This window comes from Mesoplodon densirostris, chromosome 5 (genome assembly GCF_025265405.1).
Source record: "Mesoplodon densirostris isolate mMesDen1 chromosome 5, mMesDen1 primary haplotype, whole genome shotgun sequence".
NCBI classification, from domain to species: Eukaryota; Metazoa; Chordata; class Mammalia; order Artiodactyla; family Ziphiidae; genus Mesoplodon; species Mesoplodon densirostris.
In genome coordinates, this window is record NC_082665.1 from 14,882,566 (window position 1) to 14,894,687 (window position 12,122).

Consider the following 12,122-nt stretch of genomic DNA (forward strand, 5'->3'; position numbering starts at 1 on the left):
GCAAAAGAAAACATAAACAAGATGAAAAGACAACCATCAGAATGGGAGAAAATATTTGCAAATGAAGCAACTGACAAAGGATTAATCTCCAAAATTTACAAGCAGCTCATGCAGCTCAATATCAAATAAATAAACAATCCAATAAAAAAATGGCAGAAGATCTAAATAGAAATTTCTCCAAGAATATACACAGATTTCCAACAAACACATGAAAGAATGCTCAACATCATTAATCATTTGAGAAATGCAAATCAAAACTACAATGATGGCTTCTCTGGTGGCACAGTGGTTGAGAGTCCACCTGCCGTTGCAGGGGACATGGGTTCATGCCCCAGTCCTGGAAGATCCCACATGCTGTGGAGCAGCTTGGTCCATGAACCATGGCCACTGAGCCTCTGCATCCGGAACCTGTGCTCCGCAACAGGAGAGGCCACAAGAGTGAGAGGCCTGCATACTGAAAAAAATAAAAACAACAACAAAAAAACCTAACAATGAGATATCATCTCACACCAGTTAGAATGGCCATCATCAAAACATCTACCAACAATAAATGCTGGAGAGGGTGTGGTGAAAAGGGAACCCTCTTACACTGTTGGTGGGAATGAAAATTGATACAGCCACTATGGAGAACACTATGGAGGTTCAGTAAAAAACTAAAAATAGAACTACCTTACGACCCAGCAATCCCACTACTGGACATATACCCTCAGAAAACCATAATTCAAAAAGAGTCATTTACCAGAATGTTTTTGCAGCTCTATTTACAATAGCCAGGACATGGAAGCCTCCTAAGTGTCCATTGACAGATGAATGGATAAAGAAGATGTGACACATATATACATTGGAAGATTACTCAGCCATAAAAATAAATAAAATTGAGTTATTTGTAGTGAGGTAGATGGACCTAGAGTCTGTCATACATAATGAAGTAAGTCAGAAAGAGAAAAACAAATACTGTATGCTAATATATATATATATATATATATATATATATATATATGGAATCTAAAAAAACAAAAAAACAAAGAACAACACCCCAAAAGGTTCTGAAGAAGCTGGGGCCGGACAGGAATAAAGACATAGACATAGAGAATGGACTTGAGCACACGGGGAGGGGGAAGGGTGTGCTGGGACAAAGTGAGAGAGTGGCATGGACATATATACACTACCAAATGTAAAATCGATAGCTAGTGGGAAGCAGCCACATAGCACAGGGAGATCAGCTTGGTGGTTTGTGACCACCTAGAGAGGTGGGATAAGGAAGATGGGAAAGAGACACAAGAGGAAGGAGATATGGGCATATATGTATATGTATAGCTGATTCCCTTTGTTATACAGCAGAAACTAACACACCATTGTAAAGCAATCATACTCCAATAAAGATGTTAAAAAAATTATATGGATATTTTATTGAAGCATAGTTAATTCAGAATGTTCTGTTAGTTTTAAGTTTACAGAAAAATGCTTCAGTTATACATATATGTATTTATATGTATGTGTGTATATATATATATATATATATATATATATATATATATATATATATATATATATATATACAAATGTATATTATTTTTCAGGTTCTTCAGGAATTGTATGAGTTTATCCAAATAGAAAAAGAATAAAAGGTTCAATTGATAGATTGGTGAGACTACTGAATATTGTTAGTATTTGGAGAAATCCTTTATCATACACTTTTGAAGAAACACTAAACTATTTTGAATAATAACCAGTGATGCTCTTGATACCTAATGGAAGTGAAGGAAAATTTATGTAACTCTACCTGGTAAGACCAGGACACACTGAACACATGGATAAGAAGGGGAGGATATCTGAAAATGTTATCACCTATAACTCTAAAGATCAAATCACAGCAAATTCCCAGGAAAAGAAACTGAGTAGTTTCTTTCTTAGTGTTTCTGTGTGCCTAAAGCATAATTAAGTATGTGATGGTGTGATAAATTACATTTAAGCAATAACCTAGAGAGGTATGCTTGTATAAAACGGTGAGCAAGGAGGAGGGAACATTTATCTGGACAGTGATGCATCCAGGTCTAAGAGTAATATATACATTTTTATTTTTACTTTTTTTATTAGTTTCTGCTTTATAACAAAGTGAATCAGTCATACATATACATCTGTTCCCACATCCCTTCCCTCATGCATCTCCCTCCCTCCCACCCTCCCCATCCCACCCCTCCAGGCGGTCACAAAACACCGAGCTGATATCCCTGTGCTCTGCGGCTGCTTCCCACTATCTATCTACCTTACGTTTGGTAGTGTATATATGTCCATGCCACTCTTTCGTTTTGTCACAGCTTACCCTTCCCCCTCCTCATATCCTCAAGTCCATTCTCAAGTAGGTCTGTGTCTTTGTTCCCGTTTTACCCCTAGGTTCTTCATGACATTTTTTTTTAATTCCATATATATGTGTTAGTATACAGTATTTGTCTTTCTCTTTCTGACTTACTTCACTCTGTATGACAGACTCTAGGTCTATCCACCTCATTACAAATAGCTCAGTTTTATTTCTTTTTATGGCTGAGTAATATTCCATTGTATATATGTGCCACATCTTTATCCATTCATCCGATGATGGACACTTAGGTTGTTTCCAGCTCCGGGCTATTGTGAATAGAGTTGCAATGAACATTTTGGTACATGTCTCTTTTTGAATTATGGTTTTCTCAGGGTATGTGCCTAGTAGTGGGATTGCTGGATCATATGGTAGTTCTATTTTTAGTTTTTTAAGGAACCTCCATACTGTTCTCCATAGTGGCTGTACCAATTCACATTCCCACCAGCAGTGCAAGAGTGTTCCCGTTTCTCCACACCCTCTCCAGCATTTATTGTTTCTAGATTTCTTGATGATGGTCATTCTGACTGGTGTGAGATGATATCTCATTGTAGTTTTGATTTGCATTTCTCTAATGATTAATGATGTTGAGCATTCTTTCATGTGTTTGTTGGCAGTCTGTATATCTTCTTTGGAGAAATGCCTATTTAAGTCTTCTGCCCATTTTTGGATTGGGCTGTTTATATATACTTGAAGTCCAGATCATGACATTAAAACTCAGAGAGTCTCCTCAGAGTAACTCAGCTGAACTCAAATTTCTTGTCACCATGGCCTACAACTGCTGTTTTGGAAACTTCTCCCGCTCCCTTGGGGACAACCTGAGTTACTCAGGCTCTTCCTGTGGCTCTTCCTAGCCCAGCGACCTCGTGTACAGCACTGACTGCTGCTCTCCCAGCACCTGCCAGCCCTCCTGTGTGGTGTTCAGTTCCCGCCTGATGTCCTGCTACTGCCTGAGGACCTCCATGCTCTGCAGACACTTCCAGATAACTTATTATGGGTCTCTGGACTGTGGGTCCATCAGAGGTTGCTCCCTCGGTTATGGACCTAGAAGCTCCTACTCCCTGGGTTATGGATCCAGAAGTTCCTCCTCACTGGGCTGTGGATCCAGTGTATTCAGACCCCTGTGTTATGGAGTTCATGGTTTCCCTTCCCTGATCTATGGATCCAGGTTTTACTACCCAACATACTTGGCTTCTAGGAGCTTTCAGTCTTCTTGTTACAGGGCAACCTATAGATCAGCTTTCTGTAGGTCAACTTTTGGAGTTTCCAGACCTTGTGAGCAAAATGTTTGTCTCTATTTAAAGCTGCTATCATAACCTTTTTCAGAAATGTTAGCTAACTCTTCTCTCCATCAGCTCTTCATCCTTTCTCTAGCATCAAGCACTGGCTGACAGACTGGTTCTTTCAGTGAGATTAATGAATGACCAAAATTTGGAGTCCATGTCTGTAATTTTGTTGAAACAATTGGTTCAGAATTACATAAATATTTTCTTACAAGATACATGGAAATTCAGTTTTGTTTGACCTATTAAACTCATTCACTCTTGCAACTGATACGTTCTCATTGTTCTTTATTGGTTTTAAATTTGATATATAATCTATCTCTGAGGCTCCAGGCCTTCAGAGTACTTCTTTCTAGGAAAGGGTTTGGATTTGTTCAGGAAATGTTGTCAAGCCTGGTGCATGGGAAATTTTCTGGGCCCTCCATTGCCTAAGGGCTAACGAGTGTGTGTCTTCCAGCAACAAAACTGGTAGGATTTTTATTATTGAGTATGCCCATAATTAAGTCAATATTCTCATTATGTTTTCAAGAAGGACACCTTGTGCCGACAACCATATATTATTTTGATTTTACATTTTCAAAACAGTATTGAGTTAGAGTTTGTGCAGAAGATGTCACTTCTGGTGATGAAATAGTTATAGTATAACAAATATTTGTATAAATTGGATATATTGGTATGAAAAAGAGAAAATATGAAATACCATGGGTTAAAGGGCATTATTGTTGTCTTTAAATATATAGGAAATGGATTATTAAGTTTGTGTGTGTGCATGTGTGAGAGAGAGAGGGATATCTATTCAGATCTGAGAGAGGATACACTTTGGGTTTCTTTTAATTTGAACAAGTTATTTGTCTCAGCAGCTAAATGTAGGGCCAGAATTCAGTTAAAACTTTTTCATAGCATACTTAGTAATAACTCTCCATGAGTGGGAAAATAAATATCAAAGATTACCATTTGCTCCAATCATGTGCTATGAATGTTTATGAATTTACCTTCCTTCATCCTCAAGCTTTTTCTATGTGAATTTGAGAAAAGTGGGCCTCTTTTCACTTATACTCAAAGGCAATCATGGCTAAGCATAGGGGTGTGGGAACCAGGTCCCCTGTGTACAGAAATCTGCTCAAGAGACAGAAAATAAAGAAGTAGAGAAGAGGGACACAAAGGTTCCTGCTGATCCAGGAGTCTCTGGTTCCCAGCATCCTTTAAGCCAGTTTTACTAGTCCTTCATGCAATTTGATTATATGGACCAATAAAGTCTTCTTTTGGTTTAAACTAATGAGAATAAAATAATATTTCTGTTACATACATTTAATGTAATAATTATAACTACATAACTATTATTATAATTAATAATAACATGTCATCCAGGTGCAGAGTTACTCACTGACTTTTGTATAAATAGACATTTAAATTTTTTATTAGTAAGATGAAAAGATCCTGTGTGTCTGAATTATTGCCATTAGCATTGAGCAAGAATTCTTCTTGAAGTAATGTGGAATGAGTAACATGTGGACTAAAGAAACCATTGGGAAAATGAATTCAAAGGGGTCACACTAGCATGGCCCATGAGAAAGTCCTGGGAATACATTCAGCAAACCTAATGGAACTAGAAGCTTCTAACTTCAAGTAAAGGAAGACCCCAGGCCCACCAAGGAGTGATGAGTAGAGAAAAACATTTAAAACTGAGAACAACCCAAGATGGAAGGAAGGGATACCCAGTGACATAGAGGATCTAGTTCTGGAATGACTTGGAGAATTTCCCATTCTAATGGAATCTTTGAGGTGAGAGGTCAAAAATAGAAACAAGGAGCCAAAGCGTAGGAGAGGAAATGTATACATTAGAATGCCTCAGTATTTAAACTTTTCAAAGTATAGTGTGAAGATTGCAGGGATCAGGCAAGATGAATACTCTTTTCATCCTTCATTTTCTGCATTGCAATATTTTCTTAGTATCTCATCACTGATAATATCTCTCTATATTTACCATTTTTCTTGTCTTACCTATCCCTCCTGCCCTCCCCCCTCCCATCTCTCTCTCTCCCAGTGATTTTCCATCACCTATGTACACTGTTTTTCTCCACATCCCCCCTCTAGACACCAGCTAACAATAGGTAAGTGACTGACTTGGATGATGGTGACAGAGAGTGCAAGGGAAGACTGGGATCTATCAGATGTTACAAAAAAGCTCAGAGTGACATAGGGCACTTGTCTCTCCAGCTCACTCTGCTTGTTCACAACTACCTCAAGTCTAATGCCCTTTAACGCCGCCAGCTGTTTGTTCTGAACTCAACTCACTAGATGTTTTGAACTTTAACCTTACCTAGAGTTCTTCTCTGAAAAATGCACAAGGGAACTTAGAAAAAACCAAGACCTTTGTCTTCCAAAAGTTTGTTCACATCTAGTGAGAGAGACAAATTTACTCCCATTATCTTGGTGGGAAGGGTGGGTGTGAAGGGTGAGTGTGAAGAGTCCTTTAGGAAGAGCCAACTGCATAAGCTATGGCACAGTTGCTTGAAAGAATATGATGTGGGGTTTAGGGAGGAAAACTGCAAGATCTTTTTTTTCATTAAGTTGTGAGATGTGGACAATGAGAGGTAAGAAATTACATAATCATTAAAAGTGTGATTGCCTAACCCTACAGGTCCAGGAAAAGAGACAGAAACAACACTTATGCCTGAAAAAAACTGAGCTTTGTGTCTGGGGTGACAAGATGTCGATGATCAACCTTCAGATTTAATACACAGGAATGATTTGGGGGCTCATGTTTTTCTCAGTTTGCAAAATCAACGTGATTATTTATGTGAGTGGGGACTCATTCAGTTGCAAATAGCAGTCTAATAAAATGCTAACACACACAGGGCAGAGTTCAGGGATGCAGTCTATAACTTGAGAGACAGTGCACTCCAAGAGAATGTGAGTTACAGTTCAAGTTTAAAATACTTTACCCAGCTACTCAACAGGAAATTATACCCTTCACCATGTCTTACATAGTGCTGCTCTGGGAATTCCCCTAACTGTGCCCTTAGAGATCTTATGATATCCTAGTGTCCTGCTATGTTTTTTCTCATCCCATCAAATTGGTTTCCGGGAGCATCTCATTCTTATGGGGACACTCACTTCAGGCTTGGACAGGTGATGGAATCCTTCAGTGTTTCACCTCAGTCTCTCCACTGGCCTCACCCTAACCCTGGTCCTTGTCTGCATATACCTCTGCTCTCTAATCATGCCCTGTGTCGCCTGTCACATGCATGTCACTTGAGAACTGCTGCATTTTGCAGTCCCTGCCAAACTCCTGACAAACTCCAAACTCCTGGAGTCTTTGGTCTAAGTACACAACGGTTGCCAACTGGGGTTTGTGGACTCTGTTTCTGCTGTCCAACCTACATTCCCTTTATTTATTTATTTTTAATTAATTTTTATTGGAGTATTGTTGATTTACAATGTTGTGTTAGTTTCTGCTATACAGAAAAGTGAATCAGTTATACATATACATATATGCATCAACAAAGGAATGGATAAAGAAGATGTGATATATACATACATTGGAATATTACTCAGACATAAAAAAAGAACAAAATAATGCCATCTTGCATGAACACACGTTCTTCTATAAATTGTTTGTATATTTTACTAAGAAGTCTGTATATATGGATTACTCATCAAACTGCTGCATGATCAAATTTTTCATGCAAAGGCTATACAAGCTTCTAATGATGTTAAACCCTTCCTACATAATCAACTGTTGTCAAATATGAACATTCTCTTACTGGACTGTGGTGTTTCCCCTGGATCAACTGTACTTGTTCTAAGATCCCCCTTATAATAGGACAAGTAGACATCTACTTAGAGAAAAATAGCCTTTGTCCTTTAACCCTTCCATTTGATTAATCCACTAGAAATTATTAAATCTTAGAATGTTTTATATCAAGCCTTATTTTTGCAATGAAGTAGATCCTTACAAGTGAGTAGAAAATGACAGAGAAAAATAAGATTGTGGAGGTTTATCTCATTGGCACCAAAACTGTCATTAGTGTCTGTATTCTGGTGTATTCTTTGAATACTCTGGGTTTTAAATAAATATTTCTTTTCCTGTGAAATATATGCTAAATTTTCAACTTATAAGAATGTGGTTATATATAGGATTACTATAGGTAGATTAGAGTTCTGACATCTCTTAATTTTCTATCTTTTTTATGATGCCATATAAAGGTAAATAAAGTAAAAAAATATGTTTGGAGTTAGGCTCTATTTCTGATTCTTCTGCTAACAAGATTTTGATTTTAGGGATATCCCTGGTGGCCCAGTGGTTCAGAATCCGCTTGCCAATGCTGGTAAATGGGTTCGAGCCATGGTCTGGGAAGATCCCACATGCTGTGGAGCAACTAAGCCCATGAGCCACAATTACTGAGCCCGTGTGTCATAACTACTGAAGCCCGTGTTCCTAAAGCCTGTGCTCTGCAATGAGAGAAGCCACCACATTGAGAAGCCTACACTGCACAATGAAGAGTAGACCCCACTTCAAGAGTAGCCGTGGATCTCCACAACTAGAGAAAGGCTGCACACAGCAACGAAGACCCAGTGCAGCCAAAAATAAATAAATTAAAAAAAAAAAGAAATAGAGACATTATATTTAAAAAAAATTTTTTTTGATCATACACACATCACTTAACTTCTTTGGGTATCATTTCCTTATATGTAAAATGAGATGGCCCTTGATGATCTGTGATCCCTAATAGTCCAACATTACCGACATATCCATATTTTATATGATAATAGTAGGTTAATAGTGGCATGTGAGAGGTGAGCTGTTCATGTCTCCCATAATAGTTTAAATTCTTCTATGTTGTCCGGGGAGGGAAAAACAGAAGGAAAATGTTTAAAATGTGATACAATGTAAAACATAATAGGGTTAAGAGAGAACTTTTCAAAAAAGTAAAATCAAGATCCTCATGCAAATGAAAAACACACATATTAAATATTTTACTTAACTCATTAATGAATGAGGGGATCACCATTAAGAAACCACAAATGGTTCAAAGGGAACTCAAAGAACACACTTATATAGGCTGTCAGAGCTGCTGAAATAAATTTACAAAGATAGATACAAAGTGGTTACTGTACACAGAGGAAAAAATCAATGGAACTCCACTAGACAGAAACGATTTTTATTTTAACAGACAAGAATCATTTGCATTATTATCAATTTTCTACAGTGTATAGAATTAATCAAGAGATGAAAAACATTGAAAAGAGGCAATAACCTGAAACATGATAGTTCATGATAGATCGGCTACAGGGTAATTCATTCCAATGTCCCTCATTTCAAAGTCTCAGAGTTTTTTTTTTTTTTTGTCTGACAACAAAACGTGAAATCAGTAACGCCCACTGTAAAACATAGTAATAGATGTATTGCAACAGTGTAAACATCATTTTTTTCTTCATTATAGAAACTAAGGAGAAAAAAGAAATTACATGATATCATAGAAGGATCTAGTCTATTTTATTAGTGTACTCTTTTCTAGTGGCACTGCATCTGCTTGTAATTTGGAGGAAAAGATGATTACATAAGGGTGCAATATTTTGACTTGATCTTTCTTCCTGTCCTATTCCATCCTTCACGTCACCTCAATCCCTACACTACTACTGTCAGCTTTACTCATCTTTAAAAACCTCGGATTTAATTAACTTAAATAACATACTTAAATATGAAAGAGCAAAATGAAGGTCCATATTTCTGATTCATTACACTTTTTAATTTTTCTAACATTAAAAAGTTAACCATTAAAGAAAGAGTTCTTCTTCTGGATTGTGGTCATGGTTACAGGAAATCTAGACATGAAATATAATTATATAGAACTATACACATACACAAATGAGTGCGTGTTTAAACTGGTAAAACTGAATGAGATCTGTAATCTAGCTAACAGTATTGCAGTGATGTCAATTTCCTGGTTTTGGTACTGTAGTACAGTTGGATAAGTTGTCACTTTTGGGGAAGCAGGGTGAAGGTTAAAGGGATTCTATGAACTATTTTTGCAAATTTCTGCAAACCTATAATTATTTTTTAAAAAGTTTAATGAAAGTTAACTGTATGTTGAGAACATAAGTAGGCTATTGATTGGCAAAATGTGTTATAAGTTGTATAATGGATGTTTCTGGAAGATTTATATAGGCACACTAAAGTCTGTCAGTTAAAGTGACAGGATGCAGTTATCACTGATGTATGGGAGCTCCTAATCTGCTAAGGGTGAATGTGGGGCTTGGGAATAAAGTGAAAGGATTAGACCTTGCCCAGAGTTTTTCTTTTCTTCCATGTTCCATTCTTGTCTGTTTCAGAATTTTTAAGATTTCCCCATGAATCTCTATTTTGTTCCCTGATGGAATCAGTCAAATATTTCCACTCCCATCAATCCCAAATGACTAAAGCCCCACTTGCCAATGTTTATTTCTTGGAACACTGTTCTTAAGGGATATTAGTAGATGAGATACAGTGTTTGCATTTACACAATGAATATTGGACAAACCAAGTTAATCAGGCTTGCTTTCTTCCCCTTTCAGAGTTTTTAATTATGCTTAAGCATATTGTGAATTTCCAAATGAAGAGGGGAGAATTAGTGTTTCCTTCCCTCTCTTCTCCATGGTGAATTTGGCAGAGACACAGCATGAGTTTTCCAAAAGTTTTTTGGTCCAGATAATATTGTAATTTTTAGTAAAAATTAATTTTAATCAAAATCTAAACTCCAGGTAATGAGTTATTTCTCTTATTTCAGGGAATTTCTGCAAAGAGATAATAACTAAATTTGTTTTTGAAATACACATTCCTTTTGGTACTTTACCAGAAAAATAATCCCAGTCACGTAATTGAAGAGGAAGCTGTTATCACACTCATAATCATAAAAAGAAGTGAATAGTGGCTGATTCTGTGCTTTTAACAGCTTACTCTTCCTGCTGGGCAAATGACCACAGAGGTTAATGTCTTGACCATAAAATTGATTCCAGGGGGCTACACTTTCTGTGGATGAATATTGGATATTACAAGGTGAAATGGTGTCCTTGATTGTTCATCTTCTCCAGCTTATAAACCAAATTTGAAAAATGCTTTCACTTCAACAATTTTAGGGTGATTTTTCATGGTCTATTATTGCACGAGGTAAAGCAAGAAAAACAAACAGTCAAACCACATTTAGCACAACCTCTGGAGCTACAAACTTCATTCTGGGATAGTGATGTGGAAATGTTCTCTTAATCGATTGTTGACATGTGGGGAGGAATGCTTTGTGCAGCAAGCCTGTCTTTATTGAAGTCATAAGATGGAATTCTACCCAGCAAGTTTTTAATTTTCAAATTCTAGACAAGAATGTGGTGTGAATTCTAAAATGGCTTGCCTTTACTTTCCTACCCAACACCTTTTGTCATGTGGTTTAACACTTTGCCTAGGATATTATTCTCTTTTTCTCCATTTTAATCCGATTTTTAAGTGTTCAAGAGCTTAGTAATAAAACTTCGACTCATCTGTGTCATGCACTTGGTCCTCAGAATTTGTTACCTTTATATTGTGGCTTAACAAACAGAAGTTAGGCTTGGGTAATGAAATATCTGAAGACAGAGAGATTTGGTCTCATTTTCTGGCTTTATAAAGTTTTTATTAAAATAATTTCTTACACATTACTTAACATATCAATATGCTTTTTTTCCTGAAAAGTGAAAATAATACTACTTAATTCTTAGAGCTGTTATGAGGAATATATATGAGAATTATGTAATGAAGAGTAGGAGTGTTTAGATTTTGAATTTATGGAAGGTATTGTGCCTCAGACGTCTTTGTTCATATGAGCCCATTTCTCTTGATATATGATGTGATTATCATAAATTTGGCAATTAGTGTTAACATATTAATCTCCTTTTAGCAAGCAGGAAGAGCATACAATAGGCTTTGGTCTGCATTACTGAGATTTCAAAATGTATGCAAAGGGCATCTCTATTTCAAGCATGAGCAAAACAACTACTGCTTTTTCAAATATGGAGAAAAATAAATGTGTGTTCCAAAGTTTACTTGTAACTAGTTTAATATAGTTTCTTGCCTAAATCTTCACTGACTGCTATGTTGGGTGAGAGCAAAACAGGCAAAAAATATTCAAACCTTCCTTAAAAGAGTCCTTACCAGTTGAGACACTACTTTGGATAAATCTCTATAAATCACTGTAGCATATGATGAGAGACACTGAAGTCAGAAAAACATGACTATGGAAACAAAGCTCCACACATTAGCTCACCAGATCCTATTCTTGGGGGTAATAGTACCAGTCATGTCTCTATCATGATTCTCTTGGGAATGCCAAACAGAAAATTGCTTGCTAATGGTGTTGAAATTCAAAACAAATGAATACCATAAGTTATTATCATTCCTTCTTGAACTTTGAAGTCTTGCCAATATGAGTAGAGAATGAAGGCCCATTGTCTTCAACTTGCTGAAAAAATGTAGA

General features: G+C 36.7%; 1 pseudogene; it reads left to right on the forward strand.

Annotated features, from left to right (window-relative positions):
* Positions 1-3,099: 3,099 nt before the first annotated feature.
* Positions 3,100-3,672, forward strand: LOC132490408 (keratin-associated protein 13-2-like; annotated as a pseudogene).
* The last annotated feature ends 8,450 nt before the right edge of the window (positions 3,673-12,122 follow it).